Genomic DNA, 21,671 nt, shown 5'->3' on the forward strand with positions numbered 1-21,671 from the left:
ACAACCAGCCTAAACTCTAACCAAGGTAACTGCAGATTTTTTTCTACTAAAATATTGTGATTTCTGAAAATGTCTTATAAAGGACATCATATAGGGGAACCTTTATAAGATCTGATTTTTCATTGTTTTGTGTTACAAACAATATTGTAATCTTGACATTCAAGAAGAAAATGCAGAAATATCACAAATGCAATGCCAGCCTAGGCCATATCACTATTTTGAGACCATTTGGGATACACAGTTTGAGATTCTGACCAAACTTACTGAATAGACTGCATTTAGCTCAAATCTTTCCCTCCAGGATGGGGAGCATCACTTTTGTGACACTTAATATACCATAATTTATTCATCTGTTGAAGAATATTTTAGTTTCTTTCATTTTACAGTTCTATGCATAAATTTGTTATGTCCATTTATGTATATGTTTTGTGCATACATACATATTCAATTTTTATGAAAATTCCAAAGAAATGCAGTTGATGTTTAGATAAATAACAAAGTTCCTTTTCAGAGTCACTATAGTCTTCTAAAATTTCACCAGTTCATATATATATCATGGAGATAGGTACATTTGTTCCCTACTTATACAAACCCAGTCTTGTGAAGCAAGGAATTGCATCTGCCATGATGAAACATGTTTTCTTTTTGATGACAACATGATATATTACAAGCCAGTATCTGCACTTCTCTTGGGCCAAATTTAGGGTTGCAATATCCAAGAAGAGATACATACAATCAGTGCCAGGGCTGGAGTCTCCCTGGACTAGGGAAAACTGACACTCAGAGTAGATACCGGCATTACCCATGTTCGCATTAGGGGCTAAGAGTAGACCTAAGACTAGAATTTAAGTCTCTTAAGGTCTAGAACAGAGAGGAAATAAGAATCCCTATCTTCTGGTTTAATTTTATTGAAAGTGTCTGATTTCTTACAGCTCAATTTTTCTCAGAACTAACAATAAACATGTGCTGCTTGGGGTCTTTAGTTCTGAACTTTTGACACCATTAGCTCAGAGTGGTCTCTCTCTGTGAAACTTCACTCGGCAAGCTACAGGAGTGTTCCTTGCAAAGTGTGATTTAATTTTGTTTTCTGCCCCAGGCTACTTCAAATTAGATGTGTCGTTTCCAGACCTCCATGACAAGGTCTGAGTTGAATCCATTCTAATAGCCTACTCTGTTTCAGGGCAAGGACTCAGTATGTAGTCCAGGCCGCCTCAAAATAACTGTGTGCCCTAGAATGGCCTTCCGTTTGTGATCTCCCTGCCTCTAGCTCCCAGTTGGTGGGATTACTGTCCCAGTGCCACATTTAATTTCTAGGAAGTGTTTCTCTGAGCGCCATATTTTTGACTTTGCTGTATAGTTGTAAACTTGTCAGTTAGACAGCATCCAGGAAATCTAAGCCACATCTCCATCTATCAGTGGAAGGGATCGTGGACTAAGTGGTAGTAAAGAATATCATCGTGCTTCTCATTACTAGGTTGTCTGGCATTCATAATCAGTATTTCCTGAGAGTCAGAGAAGTGACCTGTCACATGCTGAGTAAACCTTCTATATCAGCTTTAGCGGAATGAAAGTGTAGAAGTAGCAGTGGAGTATCACTTGCTTATGCAAGTTCCTACAGGAGGCAAATGTAGGATCAATCCTAGGATAGTAGTAGACAGACTAATGTCTAAATTAAGCCAAGATTGAAAAGTTAATCCCTAAGACAGCAAAAATGGCCATACCTTTGATGTAGGTGACCACTTGAACAAAAAACTGATAAAGACAATAGCAAAGCAAAACTCAGAATGATATAAGAAATTTGGGTTAATGTGTTACTGAGGTCAAGAAAATGGATTCTGGGAACTGATTCAATTTAAATTTGGAAGATTTGTTTTTTGGACACGACATACAAAATTTCAAAAATAATTGTTATTAGAAGTAAGAAAGTCATTGAGGAATAGGTTATAGTGAAAGTCCGCAATTGAAGAAGACAAAAACTAACAGATATGTAATATATAGTAAAGAGATGGAAACATAGAAGGGAATGTACAGGAGATAAGGAGATAGTCGAGTAGGTGAAGGAATCTCTATACAAACATGAGTCCAGAGTTTGGTTCTCAGTACCCACATAAAAAATTGTTGGTAGTGTGCATCTGTAATTTCAGTCCCAAGGAGGCAGAGAAAGAAAGATGACTGGCTGGACAGTCACCCCTATTTGGTATGTCAAGTTCCAAGACAGTGAGAGAAGACATCTGAAAAAAAAAATCAAGGTGACAGCACATGAAAATGATACCACCCTAGACTGACCTCTTATCTCTCTCTACATACACACATGCATCTGTACCTACACATATGAACAAAAGTACAGACAATGTATAAACTTTATAATCACGGTCTTGTACACCTTTTCACATACTTCCCAGGTTGTTATATTCAGAGATATGGCATACAAAATAACCATTATTCTGTAGATGTGGATTTATCTGGAGTACAGTTAATTGATAGGAAGATAATAAGTACGGGACCTGGAAATGGCAACAACAGAAAGAGCAACAGCAAAGTAGGTGTCATAGGAACTGCATACATGGAGTATTGGAGATCACGCAGGTGGATCAATGATCAAGGTATTTATTTTGGTAGTTCAGCCTCACAAGACGTAGTGCTATGCTGACCTTTTCCTATATTTAGAGACAGACAATTACAAAGTTGACCGCTCTTATAAAAGAATAATTTGAGTGCTATGAGCTAACTGGATCCCAAGTCTAATAAAGACATAGGGCTATTAAACCTGGAAAAGATACAAAAAGGGTAAACGTTACCTAAGTCTATATTCCGAAAATTTATTACTAATGAGGAGTATGAAGAATATGTGTGGCTGTAAAAGATCAAGAATTCCTTGTTAGAAGGCATAAGGATAGAGATTTCGACTAAACACAACAAAGGTTTATTTTTTCTCTCTATTTTTTAAATAGGTTAAAAGCTTAAATTTTAAGCCTTTCAAATAGCAAATGAGATGCCTCAGAAAATGATTAACTTTCCCTCGGTAGATGTTTCCAAGTCACAAAGTGACAAATAGTGATTTTAAATACAAGAATCAGTCAATAAGATGGGGAGAAAAGGAAGATGACTGGATGGAGTTGAGGGAACGAATAAGGAAATAAAACTGGTTAAAAGGCAGAGTGACAATCTGCACACCTCTGAACGATTACCATAAGACAATTAATTGGTATAGCTTCATGTTCCAAACTTAGACTTATGAGTAGAGTTATTCTTAAGATAAATTTCAATGAAGTAGAATGAAAATTTAGAATAAGTAGTACTCCTATGGAACAGACTGCCTTGAGAAGAACTTTAGTACAAAGAGGGGAGAATAGCAATTCATATTTTACTTAATCTGGGATGATAGTTTTAATTATCTGGGATTAACAAATATCAATATTGGTATTGATCCCCAGAAACCAAAGTAATTGTAGGTTTTACAATGAGCTTTGGGATCATCTTAATGTCCTCCTTCCCAGATGATGATGCTGTTGTTCATCCTCAGTACAGGTCCAGTCTATGGTAGTAAAATTAACTACGATTTCATAAGAAACTCATTGCTGACTGTATTTGAGGTTGGATACACACTTCGTTTTCTTTCTGTTGCTATGATAAAAGTCATGACTGTAGTTGTTTTTTGATTTTGCTTCTTTTTCTCTTGGGGGCCCACCACCCAGATGACAAATAACACAGACTTATTCTTATTTATGAATGCCTGGTCTTAGCTTGGTTTGTTTCTAGCCAGCTTTTCTAACACAGCTGATCCTATTACTTTAACTACATTTTGCCTCTGGGCTTTTTACCTTTCTATTTAATATATCTTTTTTTCCTTCTTACTCTGTGGCTGGCTAGGTGGCTGGCTGGGTGGCCCCTACTGTCCTCCTCTTCTCCTTTCCTCACTCCTCTTCTTCTCATTCTTCTGTTTATTCTCTCTGCCAGGCAGCCTCCACCTAGTTCTCTCTCTTGCCTAGCTGATGGACATTCAATTCTTTATTAGACCAATTAAATGTTTTAGACAGGCAAAGTAACACAGTTTTACAGAGTTAAACATATTCAACCTAAAAGAATGCAACCTATCTTTGCATCATTAAACAAATATCCCACAGAATAAACAAATGTAACATGTCTTAAACATGTTTCCACAACATACGACAAAAAGCAAGTTGGAGGGAAGATGATTTATAGTATCTTACAATTTATAGTACACATGAAGAGAAGACAGTGTAAGAACTCAAGGCAGGAGTCTGGAGATTGGAACTGAGGCAGAGACATTGGAGGAATACAGCTAACTGTCTTGATGGCCTGCTCAGTCTGCTTTCTTTTTGTTTTGTTTTGTTTTGTTTTTTCAAGACAGAGTTTCTCTATGTAGCTTTGGAGCCTGTCCTGGAACTTGCTCTGTAGACCATGCTGGCCTTGAACTAACAAATATCTACCTGCCTCAGCCTCCCAAGAGTTGGGATTAAAGGCATGCACTACCACTGCCTGGCCAGTCTGATTTCTTATACTACCCAGGACCATATGCCCAGGAATTACACTGTCCATAGTAGTCTCGGCTCTCATATATTAGTCATTAATCAAGAAATGACCCACATTTTTGCCTACAGGCCATGCTGATTGAGGCATTTTTCAATTGAGGTTCCCTCTGCTCAGGTGATTATAGCATATGTCAAGTTCACAGAAAAGTAACCAGAAAAATTAACTTGGATATGCTATTAAAGAATAATCTTGTTTTTCCTTGTTTAGCTCCAATATCTCATATTAATATTGTGGTAAATTGAATGAGAATGGCCCCATATGTTTAGAAGATTGAATACTCGCTCCTGAGTTGGTAGAATTGTTTGGGAAGAATTAGAAGGTGTGGTCTTGTTAGAGGAGGTGTGTCACTAGGGACAGACTTTGAGCTGTCAAAAGACCCCTACAATTCTGACTCTTCCTCTCTCGGCCTCCAACTTGTAGATCAAGATATGAGTTCTCAGCTGTTCCTGTTGCCATGCCTCTGTTTTGACAACATGGACATTAATCTTCTAAAATCATAATATCTCCAAATTAAACACTTTTAGAATATTTTACCATTTTTTCCCAAGTTTGATACTCTTCTAAGCAATATACACGTAGCCAGATACTTTTCTCTGTCCTGCTAAGTCCTGGTGGATTGCTTTCTCTCCCACCCACCAATCCTCATACCTGCTTATAAAATAATCATGCAGAAGCTTAATATTAATTAAAATTGCTTGATCGATGACTCAGGCTCATTACTGGCTAGCTCTTACATATAAATTAACCCACTTTTAATCACCTGTCTATACACACGTGGCTTTGTGGTGTTAACTTGTTCTGCTGCTCCAGCAGCTTGCTTGCATCTCTCTTTGCCTATATCTATCTCTGCTTTGATTTCCCACAGAGCTATATTCTGCTCTGCCATACCTTGAAGCAGCTTTATTCAACCAATAAAAGTAACACATATTCACAGTGTACAGAAGGACATCCTATATTAATTCCCCTTTCCTGTCTAATTAAAAAGGAAGGTTTTTATCCTAAACGAGGTAGCCCAGGCCCAGAAAGACAAACATGGTGTGTATTCACTCATAAGTGGATATTAGATATAAAGCAAAGGATAACCAGTTATAATACAATCCACAATCCCAGAGAACCTAAGTAAAAAGAGAGTCCCTAAGAGGGACACATATGGAGGGTCCCAGGAAGGGAAAAATAAGATCTCCTGGGCAAACTGTGAGGGGAGAATAGAAGGAAGGGGATAGTGGATGGAAACATGAGGGATCAAGAACACCAAGTTGGGGGAGGGTGGGAAGGAGAGAGCAATGAAAGAGATATTTTGATAGAGGGAGCCATTATGGGGATAGGGAGAAACCTGCTGTTAGAGAAATTCTTAGGCATCCTCAAGAATGACCCCAGCTTAGACTAGCATTAACAGAAAGGGTACCTGAACTGGCCTTCCCCTATAACCAGATTGGTAACTATCCTAATTGCCATCATAAAACCTACATCCAGTAACTGATGGAAGAAGGAGCAGTGACCCACAGCCAAGCACTGGGCTGACCTCCTGGAGTTCAGCTGAAGAGAGGAAATAGAGATCATATGAATATAGGGGGGTCAGGATCATGATGGGAAAAGAAAAACACAGAGACAGCTGACCCTAGCTAGTGGGAGCTCGTGGCCTATGGAATGACAGCTAGTGAACCTGCATGGGACCAAACTAGACCCTCTGATCCTATCCCAAGTGCATGAACTGGCTTTTTGGAGCCCATTTCCTATGGTGGGATACTTTGCTGAGCCTTGATATGGGGGAGGGGCTTGGTACTGCCTCAAGTTGGTATGCCAGACCTTGTTGACTCCCCAGGGAAGGCCTTACCCCCTCTGAGGAGTGGATGGGGGATGGGAAGGGGGGAGATAAGGGAGCTGAAAAAAGGGCGAGGAAGAACTGGGGTTAGTATGTAAAATGAATGGTAAATTTTTATCAAAAAATATGGAAAGAAAAAATAAAAAGGAAGGTTTTAACTTTAACATTGTAAAATTACACATAACAAAACAGGTACAAGCAAGAATTACAGTTATAATATTTACTCTATTTGTATTTTACAGAAAATACTCATGTACATATTTATTTCTTTTTAATCTTATTTTTGAGATTATATAATAATTATATTTCTTCCTTCTCTTTCCTTTCTCTAAGCCCTTCCATACATTCCTTGCTCTCTGTTAAATTTATGGCACTCTTTTTAAATTAATTTGTTACTTTGTGTGTGTGAAAGAGCGTATTCATGCGCTCAGTCTGTATAACATTACTTGTATATATGTTTTCAGGGCTGACCAGTTGGTATTGGATAAATGATTAGCATGCTCTTCCCCAAGGAAGACTATTTCTCCCAATCTCAGCATTTCTTGATTGCTTCTAGTTCTTTTTGTAAGGTTGAGGCCTCATAAGTTTTTCCTCTACCCTCTTTTACATGTCTATTGCTCTTGTCATTGTTCAACTCATGTTTAGGTATTTATGATATTGAGATTTTTTTATTGTTCTCATAACGTTTAAATAAATTAACACAAAGTGTAAAGTACGGCCTTAGTTTTCATCTTCCTCTTCCTGCTTAATTACCGGAATACCATCCAGCTTTTTCAGCTTCGGCACCCTCTTGGTTGCTTCATCGATCCAGTTGCCCTCTGCAGAATGCTTCTCCTCTAGCGGATTGCCTACGAACACCAGGTCTTCCAGGCATGGCAGTTCTGCCAGTTTCATGAATTCAGCCCAGTCTTTTACCAGATTATTAGACATGTAGAGAATCTTCAGTTTCTTCATCACATGGATCCTTTTCAGCTTCTCAATGAAACTGTAGGAGATCCACAGTTCTTGTAACGTGTCTCCTACTGCTTCCAGTCCATTGAGGTTCTTTATGTTGTTTCTTCCTAAGGACAAAATCCTCAAGTTTTTTTAAGCCGTTCAGGTTGGCAATTTTTTCAATGCAGTTTGTAGACAGGGAAAACTTCCCTCATGATTTGAGTTGAAGAGGAATTATTCATTTTTAATTCGCAGTTGGCAAGTGTGGACAGAGACGCATCCATCTTCTCTATCAGGGGGATCTGGGCATACAGCTTTATCTCTCTGGCCTCAGACTGCCTCTGACCGGTCTTTCTTCCCATCTGGACAGGGCTTCTTTAATTGTTGTTGCTTTTGCCTGGACAGTAACATTAAAATACTCTTCTCTAGGCTCCCAAACACGCCAAGGATGCCCATTATCACTGCTCTGTCAATGCATTCCGGCAGTTGCTACTGCCACTCTGCTATTGAGATTTTTATGAGTAAGATTTTTGACATCCCTCGAGGACACCATCTCTGGTTTCTACAATCTTTCTACCCCACATTTCCACAACGTTCCCTGAGCCTTAGGTGTGGGACAGTTTTGTGGATGTACCCCTTTAGTCTGGGCTCCAAAACTGCATTTGGATGGGTTGTGTTTATCTGTAATGATATTCATCTGTTATTGAGAAGTTTCCTTGATTAGGAGTGAGTACTATACTTATCTCTTGGTATAAGGACAAATGTTTAGAATGTAGTTAGGGAATATGGTGGTTTCAAAATAAAAAGCTAAATAATAAAATTCCTATAACTAAGTGAAAATGAAAACATAATAAAACCAAACCTCTGTGAAACACTGAAAACTGTTGTATAAGGCAAAATTACAGTTCTAAGTGTTTACATTCAAAATCAGGAACTGCTCAAAAATGACTTAATGATACACGTCAAGAATTTGGAAAAACGAGAACAAATCAAACCAAAATCCAATACATGGCAAAAAAAAATCAGAGAAGAATTTTACTAAATAGAAACATAGAAAATAATACAAAGAATCAATGGATCTAAGAGATGATTATTTGAGAAGATAAACAGGATCTATGGCCTCTTGGCTCAACTAAACAAAAGAAAGATGACTTGAATAAACAAAATCAGGAATGAACCAGGAAACATAACAGGCACCAAAGAAAGTAAAAAGTATTATTAAAAATACTTTCAAAACCTGTACTCACTAAATTGGAAACTAAAAGAAATGGATCAATTTCTGGATTCATTCAAATGACCAAAATTAAAATCAAGAGATAAACAGCCTAAACAGGCCTGTAAAAATCAGAGTATGAAACAATATTGAAAATCATTTCTACTGACAAGAGGCTAGACCCAGATGAATTCACAATGAAATTCTACCAGGCTTCAAAGATCTACAACCAATACTTCTTAAAGTATTTTAAATAATTTACTTCAAAAGAAGGAGGAGAAAAAGGAGGAGAAACTCTCCAAAATATTTTTTTATGAAGCCAGTATTAGTGTAACAGCAAAACTAGATAAAGATGCAACAACACAAAAACTACAGACAAATATTCTTTACAGTGTTGAAAAAAACAAAAACAAAGCTCAATAAAACATTTGAAAAACAGTAACATTAAAATTAGGAACACGCTTATCCCCCAGCTTGGTATTATATTGCCTTCTCCTTCCTCTCTGCCCCTATTCCCGGAAAACTAAACAGATCCACTCCTACAGCCTTCCTTCCTAGCTCCATTTCTTTGTCTCACCCACCAACACCCTGGAAAAGCACTAGCCAGAACAGCCAGGGAGATAGATGGGGTCATCTTCATTGTCCTTCCCATTCTCCAATTCCAAAGCCCCAGTCTCCCCAGATGTGTAGCAGAACTGCTGTCACCTTTCTTATCTCTGTGTTCCGATTCCCAGAGGACTAAGTAGATCTTTGCCCACAACCTCCCTTTCTCACCCCAACCCTCAGTCTCAGCCACCAAAACCCAAGCTACTCTCTTCTTGAAAGCCTTCTGGCCACACCAGCTAAAGAAGCTGGTAGGAAATGTAGAGCTCAATAAAAATCAATTAAAAAAAAGAATCGGGTAGGCTATCTTTACTCATTTCCTCTATAGCCTCACTATAGCAATGCCTACAAATTCCTCAGTTCTCTCTCTTCCTCCATTCCCTATGGACTCCACAAACTCCCTGGCAGGCCAAATTTTCTTCCTTCCTGTTAACACTCTCTATATCCATTACTGCTTGTTAGCTCCCAATACCTAGAAACAAGTTCTACCCTGAGCCTCCAGTGGTCACAGCTGACAGGAACTCAGAAGCACTCCCTACCAAGTATATCATACCTACTACACATTCCTGAGATACAGAAAGGGGAATAGAAACCAGCAAATGAAAATTTTACCCACAAAAATAAGACCAGATATCTGTGCCTAGAATTGCATCCTTCTCAAATCAACATGCATAGACACAAGCATAAAAGTACAATCAATAACAACCAGGACAGGATGTTTCCACCAGAGCCCAGAATTATTGTAGGCCTTGAGAAATACAATATAACTGGAACAAGACAAAAAATTCAATTCACATTATTAAGAGTATTTTCAAGGACATTAAAAAGGATGAGAATGAATCCATTAATGAGTTCTGAAAACACAAACAAACAGTAGAATTAAAGGAAGAAAGTAATTCAAGATGTTAAAGCAGGAGTAGAATGAATAAAAGAGATAAATAATAAGGGAAAACTGAAAGAAAATATTTAGAAACTTGACCAGGAACTTCAGAGGTAAGTTCATCAATAGAATACAAAAGATGGAATAGGAAATCTCAAGCATTGAAGACAAGATAGAAAAAAAAGGATACTTCAGTTAAATAAAATGTTAAATCTAAAACACTTCTGATACAAAACATTCAAGAAATCTGGGACACAATACAAAGATCAGATATAAGAAAAATAATAAGAGAAGAAGGAGAAGAATCCCAGGTCAAAGACATAGAAAATAGTTTCAACAAAATTAAAGAAGAAAATTTGCCTAATCTAAAGAAGGAAGTGCCTATCAGGGTACAGAAGTATATAGAATGCCATATGCACTGGACCAGAAAAGAAAATTTCCATTAAATAATAAAAACACTAAAGGTAAAAGAAAGAGTATTAAAAGCTAAAAGGAAGAAAGGTCAATGAATGAATGGAGGCAGACCTATTAGAATAATACCTGTCTTTCCAGTGGAGGCTTTATCAGCCGGGAGAGATTAGACAGAAGTTATAGGTTGTGACAGACTCTATAGGTTGGGATGCCTTTGGCAAGCCTTCATCCCCCAAAATATTTACATTGTGATTCATAACAGCAACGTTACAGTTATGAAGTAGTAATGAAAATAATTTTAAATTTGAGGTCACAACGTGAGGATCAATATTAAAGGGTCATAGCATTAGGAAAGTTGAGAAACACTACTAAGAGATCAGAGATGCCAATCAAGACTACATCCTGCAAATTTTTCCATCACAATAGATGAAGAAAGACTTTCTAGGATTTTTAGCCAAATTTTAGCAGTATCTATCTACAATTCCAGCATCACAAAAGGAACTAGGAAGAAAACTTCAACCTGAAGAGGTTAACCATACACAAGAAAACATAAGAAATAAATAATCTCAGAGAAGCAAATCAAGAGTGGGAAACCAATAACATGCAACCACAACAAACACTGATCATTGAGATATCTCTCAAGAGAAATGTTACAATTCCCCTGATAGAAAGATATAGACTAACAGATTGAATATAAAACAGGATCTTTCCTTCAACTGTGTTCATGAAATACATCTTACCATCAAGGATAGACATTACCCCAAGGTAAAAAGGTGGAAAAGGGTATTCCAGGAAATGAATCCGAGAAGCAAGCTTGTGTGACCATTTTAATATCTGACAAAATAGACTTCAAACCAAACTTAATCCAAAAGATAGAGAATGACATTACATCTCCATCAAAGGAAAAAAATCTCTAAGATGCTGGACTTTTACAAATCTATGCACCAAACACAAGGTCAGTCAATTTCACAAAGGAAACACCACTCCAACTTAAATCACATATTTGCCCCTTACACAGTGATAGCGGGTAGCTTCAATACCCCCTCTCACCAACAGACTTGTCATCTAGATAAGAACTAAACAGGTTATGTTGGAGCCAAATTATGTCATAAGCCAAAATCACGAACAGGTATCTGCAGAATATTTCCACCAAACACAAGAGAATATACCTTCCTCTCAGAATTTCATAGAACATTCTTCAAAATTGACGACATATCAGATACAAACCAAACTACAACAGATACAAAAAAATTGAACTAACACACTATATTCTGTCTGTCCACCACAGAATAAATCTAGATTCAAACAGCAACAGAAATAACAGAAAGTTTACAAATGCATGGAAACTAAACAATTCACTACTGAATTAAAAAATGATTCAAGACAGATATTAAGAAAAATTAAAAACATTTTTAGCATAAGATAAAAATATGCTGAGAGGTAGTGGCACACGTCTTTAATCCCAGCACTCAGGAGGCAGAGGCAGGCGGATCTCTGTGAGTTCGAGGCCAGCCTAGTCTACAAGAACTAGTTTCAGGACAAGCTCCAAAGCTACACAGAGAAACCCTGTCTCAAAAAAGACAAAAAAAAATCAAAAAGAATAAAATAGAATGAACATATAAAGGCAGCATACCAAAATCTACAAGAAAGACTGAAGGAGGTTCCAAGAGACAAGTTTGCAGCACTAAGTGCCTAGAAAAGAATTAGGAAGATCCTATATTAGTAATTTAATGGCATACCTTAAAGCACTTGAATAAAAAGAAGAAATAATGCCCAAGAGATGTGGATGACAAGGAAAAAATCAAATATGTGTCTAAAATTAATAAAGAAGAAATGGGGGAAAATACAAAGAACCAAATAAAGGCTATTTTTGAGAAAATCATTAAGTCTGAAAAACCCTTAGCCAAATTCACTAAAAGGGAAATGGAGAAGATCCAATCTTAGCAAAATAAAAATTAAAAGGGGGGCATAACAACAGGTACAAGGGAAATCCTGATCATCATAAGAATATACTTTAGAAACTTTCAAATTGTAAACTATGAAAGAAAAGAATAATATTTTCAGCATATACCACCTACCAAAGTTAAATCAAGATCAGATAAGCAATTTCAAGAAACCTATTATACACAGTGAAATGAAAGCAGTAATTAAACTTCCCCAACCAAAAGAAGCCAGATACAAATGGATTTAGTGCAGAATTCTATGAGTTTTATAGAAGTGTTAATGCTGGTACTCATCAAATTATTCCATAAAGTAGAAACAGAAGGAATATTACCCAATTCATTTTATGAGTCCACACCACATGGAGATGCAACAAAGAAAGAAAATCACAGACAAATTTCCCTTGTGAACATAGGTGAAAAAACTTACAATAAAATACTTGCAAATTGAAGTATTTTATCAATTGAAAATTGATCAAAAAAATTATTCACCATGATCAAGTAGAGTTCATCCCAGGGATGCAGGGATTACACACTATTTATGAAAATTAAAACTTGGAATGGACTATATAAATAAACTGAAAGAAAAAAAAACAAATGATCATCTCAAAAGATGCAGAAAAAGACCTCTGATAAAATCTAACATCCTTTCATGATAAAAGTCCTGGAGAGATTAGGGATACAAGTGACATACCTCAACATAATAAAAGCAGTTTACAGCAAGCTCACATCCAGCATCAACTTACATGGAGTGAAACTTAAAGCAATTTCACTTACACCAAGAACAAGAAAAACATGGCCACTCTCTCCCCATACCTAGTTAATATAGCACTTGAAGTCTTCCTAGAGCAATAAGAATAATGAAGGAGACCAATGGGATACAAATTGGAAATGAAGAAATCAAAATAACTTCAATAATAAATGATATAATAGTATACAAAAGTGAACCTAAAAATTCCACGAGGAAATAACTATAGTTGATAAACACTTTCAGTAAAGTAACAGCATACAAAATTAACATGCAAAACTTATTAGCCTCACTACATTCAAATGACAAATGGACTAAGAAAGAAATCAGAGAAACAGCATCTTTCACGATAGCTTCAAAAATATCCTAATATACTATGGTAAATTCAACCAAGAAAGTGAAAAACATATATTATAAAAATTTTAAAACAATGGGGTAAGAAATTGAAGAAGATATCAGAAGATGGAAAGATTTTCCATGGTCCTGGATCAGCAGAGTTATTATAATTAAAATGACAAACCTAGCAGAAGTAATCTACAGATTCACTGCAAAGGCCATCAAAATTCCATAACAATCCTTTACAGACTTTGAAAAGACAATGCTAAAATTCGTATGGAAACAAACAAGCAAACACAAAACCCCAAGATACCTAAAACACTCCTGAATGATAAAGGAATTTCTGAAGGTGGCATCTTCCCCAAGCTCAGCTTGTACTACAGAACTTTAGCATAAGACATATTATTCAACAGAATCAAATTGAAGATCCAGAAATAAGTCCACACACCTAAGAATAGCTGATTTTTTTATAAAGAAACCTGAAATATACAGTAGGAAAAAGACAGCATCTTCAACAAATGGTGCTATTGTCATAAGCCGCACATTGGAGTGACATCTGTCTAGGTCCAGCCTTAACAAAATTTGCACTTTCCTGGGTAGGAGCATGAGGATTAGAATTATTAAGCAAAAAGAAAAGAGATATGAGAGAAATAAAAAATAGAAATATAGAACAGCACCCAGAGGGAAATTCAGTGAATACTGAACCTGCCCGTGTTTATTTTCCACATGCTTATATACTTCACCTAAAAGGGGAGGGCTCCCACATGCTATTAAAACTGGATGGCTGCATGATAGAAAAATGCAAACAGATCAATATTTATCACCCTGCACAAAAACAACCCATGTGGATCAAGGATCTGAACATTAGGCAAGATATATGAACCTGATAGAAGAAAAAGTAAGGGAATAGTCTTGGATTTATTAGCACAAGAATAGGCTTTCTGAATAGAGCACCAATAGCACAGGCACTAAAAACAATTATTAATAATAAATGGGACCTCATGGAACTGAAAAGCTTCTGTAAGGCAATGACATAATCATTCAGACAAAGCATCAGGATACAGAATGGGAAAAGATTTTTTTTTCACTTCTTGTAGGAGGCTAATACCCAAAATATATAAAGAACTTGAAAAACTGGACACCAAAAAAAATAACTCAATTAAATACTGGAGTACAGATCTAAACAGAGAATTCTCAAAAGATGAAATTCAAATGGCTGAGAAACAGCTAAAGAAATAATCAACATAATGTGAAAGACACAGAAAATATATAAATATAAAAGAAGAGAAATGTTCAACATTCTTCTTTATCAGAGAAATGCAAATCAAAGCTACTCTTAAATTTCATCTCACCATATTCAGGATGGCCAAGATAAATAACAAGTCACAGCTGATCCTGGCAAGGATTTGTAAAGAAGAGAGCCCTGATCCATTGCTGGTGGGACTGCAAACTTGTACAGACACTATGAAAGTCAGTGGGATGATTCCTCAGAAAGATGGAAATCATTCTACCTCAAGTACTGTACTAGCTTTACTACTCTTAGGTATATACCAAAGGATACCTCATCTTACTACAGAGACACTTGTTCAACCATGTTCATTGCTGCTCTCACTGTGCTAGACAGAACTTAAAGAGAAACTAAATCTCTGTCAAGAAATAAATAGATAAAGACAATGTGCACATTTCCAAGATGGAATATTACATAGCCATTAAAAATATCGGAGACTCATTCCAATTACAGGGCCTCAGAAGAAAAATAAATATCAGAGACAAATGGATGGAACTAGAAAAGGTTGTCCTGAGTGAGCTAACTCAGAAGGAAGAAACAAATGTCTCAACTAAAACACAGAATAGGATTTCCTGTGGCAAGGTTCCAGCTGCCAGCTCATTTGTTTCCCCCATGGTGGCTCTATGGTGTCTATCTTGACTCTGCCTTCTTTCTCCCAGAATTCAGTTTAGTTTTCTCCACCTACCGCTATTCTGCCCTGTGCAGGCTCAAGACAGTCCTTTATTAACCAATGGTGTTCACAGAATACAGAGGGGAATCCCACATCAAGATAAGTCTCTTTGTTGCTTCTAATAAGTATCTAGGATTAAGAACCTCTGGCACAAGATATTGGTGTATGAAGATTTTTGCTACTTTTGACTGAATCAATCTTAGAAAATTTATTGTTTTTTTTAAATCTAGACATACAGCTTTTCCATTCCATTTTTATAGACTTTGTACAGTCTCTGGAATATCTTCTTTGCCTTTTACCTTGAATTGAAGCATCTGGGCCACAATAATCTAAGAACCAAACTAGTCCACATGCCTGACAATAAAAATTAAGGAAATCTGAGAATAAAAACGATATTCTACAACATAGGTCAAGAGTGTGGAAAGAAGTTGGGCATAATGATGCAGCTATAATTGTAGTTGCTCTAGAGATTGTACCAAAATGATCCTAATTTAAAGGACATCCTGGCCTATAGAGTGACTTTACATTCATTTGGGTCAACTTAGTGACTTGGAAAATATTAATATTTAAAAAATACAAACAGGAGCGAAGCATAGTTTAGTGGTATAGTGCTTAGCTCACCAACAACACATCATCCACAACAGAACCAATATGGTACTTCTAAGCAAAAAAAGCTTGCCTATTTCCACCTAAAAAAATCCCTTTACATTTTCTAAACTCAAGTATTGATTGTTTGTTTGTTAGCTATGGTGGTTTGAAGGAAAACCAACCCCAAAGGGCACTATTAGGAGGTGTGGTCTTGTTGAAGGAAGTGTGTCATTGTGGAGGTAGACTCTGAGGTCTTGTATATGCCTACGATTCTACCACTTCCTATTGCCTGCAAGTCAAGATGTAGGACACTCAGCTACTTCTCCAATATCATGTCTGCTTGCATACTGCCTTGCTTCCCATTGTGATGATAATGGACTAAAGCTCTGAACTCTAATTAAATGTTTTCCTTTTTAAGAGTTGTTGTGATCATGGTGTTTCTTCACAGCTATTGAATCTCTGAGTCAGAAGTTGGTATCTGGGACTGCGTTATTGCTATGATAGGCTGGACCATGTTTTGTTTGGAGTAATAAGGATTTGGGAAATGTGGGTTAAGATAGCAGTGGAATGTTTTAAATGATGTTTAATAGGGCATACCAGTAGGAGCATGGAAGATAGGGGTACTGTTTGATCTGTCAAACTGTGGGGGACTGACACAAGAGGTTACAGGGGAGAAGAATATGTGGCCTAAAAATCATTTTTGGAATATTTTGAGGAATGTGACTGCTTTTTGCCCTTGTCCAAAGATCTGCATGAGACTAAAGTTGGGAGATTTGGGTTAATTCCATTGGCAGAGGAAATCTCAAAATAGCCCAGTATAGACTCATCTATGTGGTTATTAGTGGCAACTCTAATGAACATCTATAATGAAAAGGAGCAAGAAAATGAAATGCAAATTTGAGAAAAAAGGAATGGAGTTAAATAAATGAAGTAAAGTCCTGCATTCAACAAGATAAACAATCTTTGTACACTGTGTGTGTGTGTGTGTGTGTATTACTCTCATTGATTAATAATGAGTTAATAATGAACTGAACTGGCCTATATCTGATCAGGAAGATTTTGGGCAGGAGAGCAAGACTAGGAGGACCTGGAAAGAAGAATGGCAGAGTCTGTGGAGTGTCGAGCCAGATGCAGAAAAAGCAGGACATGGAGAAAATGAGGTAACTAGCCATGAACTATGTGGTAGAACTTAGATATGAAATATGTGTTAATTTAATTTGTAAGGGTCTAAGATATCATCCGTGCATTTATAATTATTATTAAGTCTCTGTGTATTTATTTGAGAGCTGGCCAGTGGTCCCAATGAAAAATTCTGTCTACAATAAATAGATTAAAAAATGGACTAAAGGGAGTGAATAAGGGACATAAAGGCAAAATCTCACTCAGATATACCTCCAACTTCTGAAAAGGAGCTAAAGAAAAGCTTACAGCAGTGTGTGGTGGTGCATACTTTTAATCCCAGTACTCAGATGGCAGAGGCTGGGAAATCTCTGAGTTTGAGACCAGCCTGGTCTACAGATCCAGTTTCATGACATCCAAGATTAGGCAGCAAAGGAGGAAAAGCTGGTGAAGATGTAATTGAGTAAAGGAGCGATGCTCCAGTTCCAGGAATCAGCAGAACTTGGCAGCTTTGGTCATGTGGTTCTGGCTTTAGCCTCAAGGATAGAAAAAGGGGTTATGGAATTGGCCTCTATGCCTAAGGAAGGCCACAGAGGCCAGGTATGTGTAAGGAGTGTCCCTGAATGTTGGCCCAGAGAGGCCATTTTGTGAAGTTGTGTATTTGAAGCCTCGACTGTCTTGGAGGCTCCTAGATGTTGGATATTCAATGACTGTGGTATACCTGCTGAGGAGAGCTGCTAACAGAGTGGAACCAGCCCAAGAGAAAGAAGTGTGTTGTAGTCAACAAAGCTGAAAGGAGTTTGAAATCAGGAGTGTTTTGACATCAGACATGGAGATGCAGTGTTTGGGTTTGTCCAGCTGGTTTTTGGTCTCCAGTATTTCCTCACTGTGCTCCTTTCCTTATATTTTGGAATGATAATGTATATCCTGTGCAATTGTGTTAGAAGTATGTTATTTACTTTTTTTTGATTTTACAGTTAAGAAATTGCATACATCTAAGAAGAGACTTTGAACTTTAGATTTTAAGTAAGTCTAAGACTTCTATAGACTAAGGTGACTTTGGAAGTTGGACTGAATGCTTGTTTGCATTACGATGTGGCTCTAAGCCTTTGGAGACCAAGGAGTGGAATGTGGTGGTTTGAAAGAAAACGGCCCCAATGGGAGGGGCATTATTAAGAGATATGGCCTTGTTGGAGTAGATACGGTCTTGTTTGGAGGAAGTGTCATTGTGGAGGAAGGCTTTGAGATTGTCTCACATATGCCTAAGATACTGCCCAGTCTGACAGACCACTTCCTGCTGCCTGTGAGATGTAAGACACTCAGCTATCGCTACAGCACCATGCCTATATACATGATGCCTTGTTTCCCACCATGATGATAATGGACTAGGATCTGAACTGTAAGTGAGCTACCACAATTAAATATTTTCCGTTCATAAGAGTTGCTGTGGTCATGGTGTTTCTTCACAGCAATAGAAACTCTAAGACATTCATCTTTTTGAAATTAAGTCCTGCAATAACAGTTCCCAATACATATGCTGCCAGATTTATGTGCAAATATTTGATTGAAATTTGTTGAGTGAACAGAGTAACAAGGAAAGAGTAATTAAAGCAAAGGGAACTTTTCTATGTAAACACTCCAATAATATTAGCCTTATCCCTTTCGAATTCAGACAGGAAACAGAAAGGTAATTATCTACTGATTATCTATTATGCGTCAGATACTATAATGGGAATTTTCACAGATATATAATTTAGGAAACACTCTAAAGAACTGTTTTACATAGGTTACCTGCATTTTATAGGTGAGGGAACTGAAAAAGTTGTAAGATTTTAGTTACATGCACAGATGTATTTGAGCCTAAAGTTAAAAATGTTCTTTTACCTAACATGTTTTTTCCCCATTATACCAAAATTTTTCCTTCTTCCACCTTTTATTGTCTACATGTTTCCTGTTCTCTAGTATCCATCGCAGCAAGGGTCCTTGCAAGCACAGTGCCTCATGCAAGTGCCCTTATTTGATCTACCTTTGGGACTGTTTTGCTATGCTGGTCTCCATGGGAACCAACAAGCATAATCCTCTAGGGAAGTTATTGGAACATGGCAGGCTTGTTGGATCTTTCTGTTCCCAACCTGTGCCAAGTGGACAACAAGTGAGTTTAAGTGAAGTCATTATTTAGGACATCATACTGGGACATTTCTAAACCTTGCCTCCCTATAACATAGTAGGTCTTTTATTGATACTAAGTATTACTTCACAAAAGCATGAATACCACAGTTGGGGAGGGCAGCATTCATCCATCCATCCAACAAACACTAATTGAAAAATATGTTATTAATCAGGTATGATGTTAGAATTTGGAGATGCAGTCAAGTAAACTTTCTACTGCCGTGGAACATACAGTCTAATAGGAATTAGCAAATAATAAATGCAAAACAAACTGTGATTTTTAGATAATGATAATTGTTTTGAAGAAGATAAGGTGCATGCAGAAGTAAGTCATAACATGAAAATATTTGTAATTAAAGAAAAGGAAAACAGAGTGTTAATTAGGAAATTTTAGGGAATAAATATAGAAGGAAGGAGGAAAGTTCATGAGTTCTCAACCCTAGAAAAATAAATACAAGGAATGATAGAAAGTTGATACTCTTTACCAGCATTGAGTGAGCCAACTGGATATCCAATAGCAAACGGTCAGCCCTGAAAACATATCTACAAGTAGCATTATAAGGACTAAACAGGTTGTATTTATGAGTTCATTTTTATATGCATACTAAAAAAAAGTCATGAATTTGAAAGAGAACAGTAAGGTACATGGGAGGGTTTGGAGGAAAGAGAGGAATGGGGGAAATAATGTAATCAAGTTATAATCTTGAAAATACATTTTTAAAAATAGAAGCAATGACTTTCTTTTCTAAGTAGGCAAATAGAGAAATGTATGCTGGAGATCTCCTAGACTTCCATGTGCAAAAAGATTAGTAGGATCTAAGGATTGTTTCCCCACCTTTCTCTATGGTTGCATGCCCCTCGTTAACATTTATAAAAAAAGAACCAGTGCTGGGAGGCAGAAAATCCCTCAGTGATATATGTAATATTCTTCGGGAAGTTTCAGTGGGTTTGTATGGTCAACAGCAAGACTCCCTGAACTTTTCTCTTTGGTTATAGAGACTAACAATCATTTAGAAAGAGAAGCTTTAGAAAACTGTGGCATTGAAAGTGGCTCAGGTGGAGTAGGGTAACTTTGGGTCTCACACAGCTTTTCTACTAGGCTACATAACCTTAAGCATTGTCATCGCTCTGTTTCTCAGTTCACTATTTGGTTCAAAAAAATGATTATGTGATGATGGTACCTAAAGCTGTCAAAGTAAAAAAAAAAAGGACTTCTGTAAAACATCTTTAATGATTGATTTAAAACTCACCTTGTTACAACTCAGAATTGCCTGAGCCATGAAGCTTAATTGAGAAATTGCACATCTAAGATTGACCTGTGGAAATTGTCTTGATTATTAATTTAAGTAGATGATGCCAACACACTGTAGATTCCAACACTCCTAGAACAAGTGGTCCTGCATTGTATAAGAAAGTTAGATAAGATTAGGCTTGTGAGCAAGGTAACAACTCGTGTTTCTCCATGGTCTCTACTTCCAATTCATGCTTTAGTACCTGCTCTGACTTTAAGGGATCAGTAACAGACCATGACATGGAAATATTAGTCAAATAAAACCATTCTTTCACCAAGTTGCTTTTGGCAAGAGTGTTTTATCACAGCGTCAGAAATTAAACTAGAATAATACCCAATGCAATTTCTCATACTCAAGAAAGTTTTAGTTACGATTATCAACGACAGGAATGGACATCACCGCTATTAAGGTACAGCTGAGCCACACCCCGTATTTGTCTCATCAGCCTATAGCCTATGTATACATCCTTTGACACATACTGTCAAGAAGGCTCGTTCGTATGATCTAGACTATCAGATTGTAGTCTACCTTTCCAAAGGCTTCTTTTTCCTTAGGACTCAGCTGAAATTTCTTTTCCTCCAGAAAGTCTTTGTTCTCATTCCAGCTAACACAGAAGATATTGTCTCAAGAGCTTCCACAGACTTTCAAGTCTATCAGCAGCTTTCATTATGCATATCATACCAAAATTCTTGGTATTTTTTTTACTCTTTCATGTATATATTGTCTTAAGTTTCATACTCATTGTACACATTCCTCTGATTCCTTATACTTAAATAAAAATTGAGGATGAGTCCTTCTTCTCCATTCTAACTCCCACTACAAACTAGGAGAATGTCAAATTTACAACTACATAAGTTAAATTTATATTACCCAACCTGGTTCCTGTTCCTTTCGGCACTGTTAAAGAAAGCATTATGAACAGCTAACATGTTTCTACACTGAGTAATAATGGAACTCTCCATTTACCACCATTTCTCTCTGTCACAAGAAATGCAATAGAAAGTTATGCTGTGTTACATTTAATTTCAAAATAAAATTGACTACACAAACCTTAGATGTCTGGCTGAGATGGGAGTAACATGAAGCGAAAGAAGCAATGACAGCT

At 36.9% G+C, this 21,671-nt stretch overlaps 1 pseudogene; it reads right to left on the reverse strand.

The window, feature by feature from the left end:
• Positions 1-7,096: 7,096 nt before the first annotated feature.
• On the reverse strand, positions 7,097-7,608 carry LOC121443148 (annotated as a pseudogene).
• Positions 7,609-21,671: the final 14,063 nt, after the last annotated feature.

Source organism: Microtus oregoni, unplaced genomic scaffold, assembly GCF_018167655.1.
Source record: "Microtus oregoni isolate MIOR12 unplaced genomic scaffold, Mior012 000100F_ref0000014, whole genome shotgun sequence".
NCBI classification, from domain to species: domain Eukaryota; kingdom Metazoa; phylum Chordata; class Mammalia; order Rodentia; family Cricetidae; genus Microtus; species Microtus oregoni.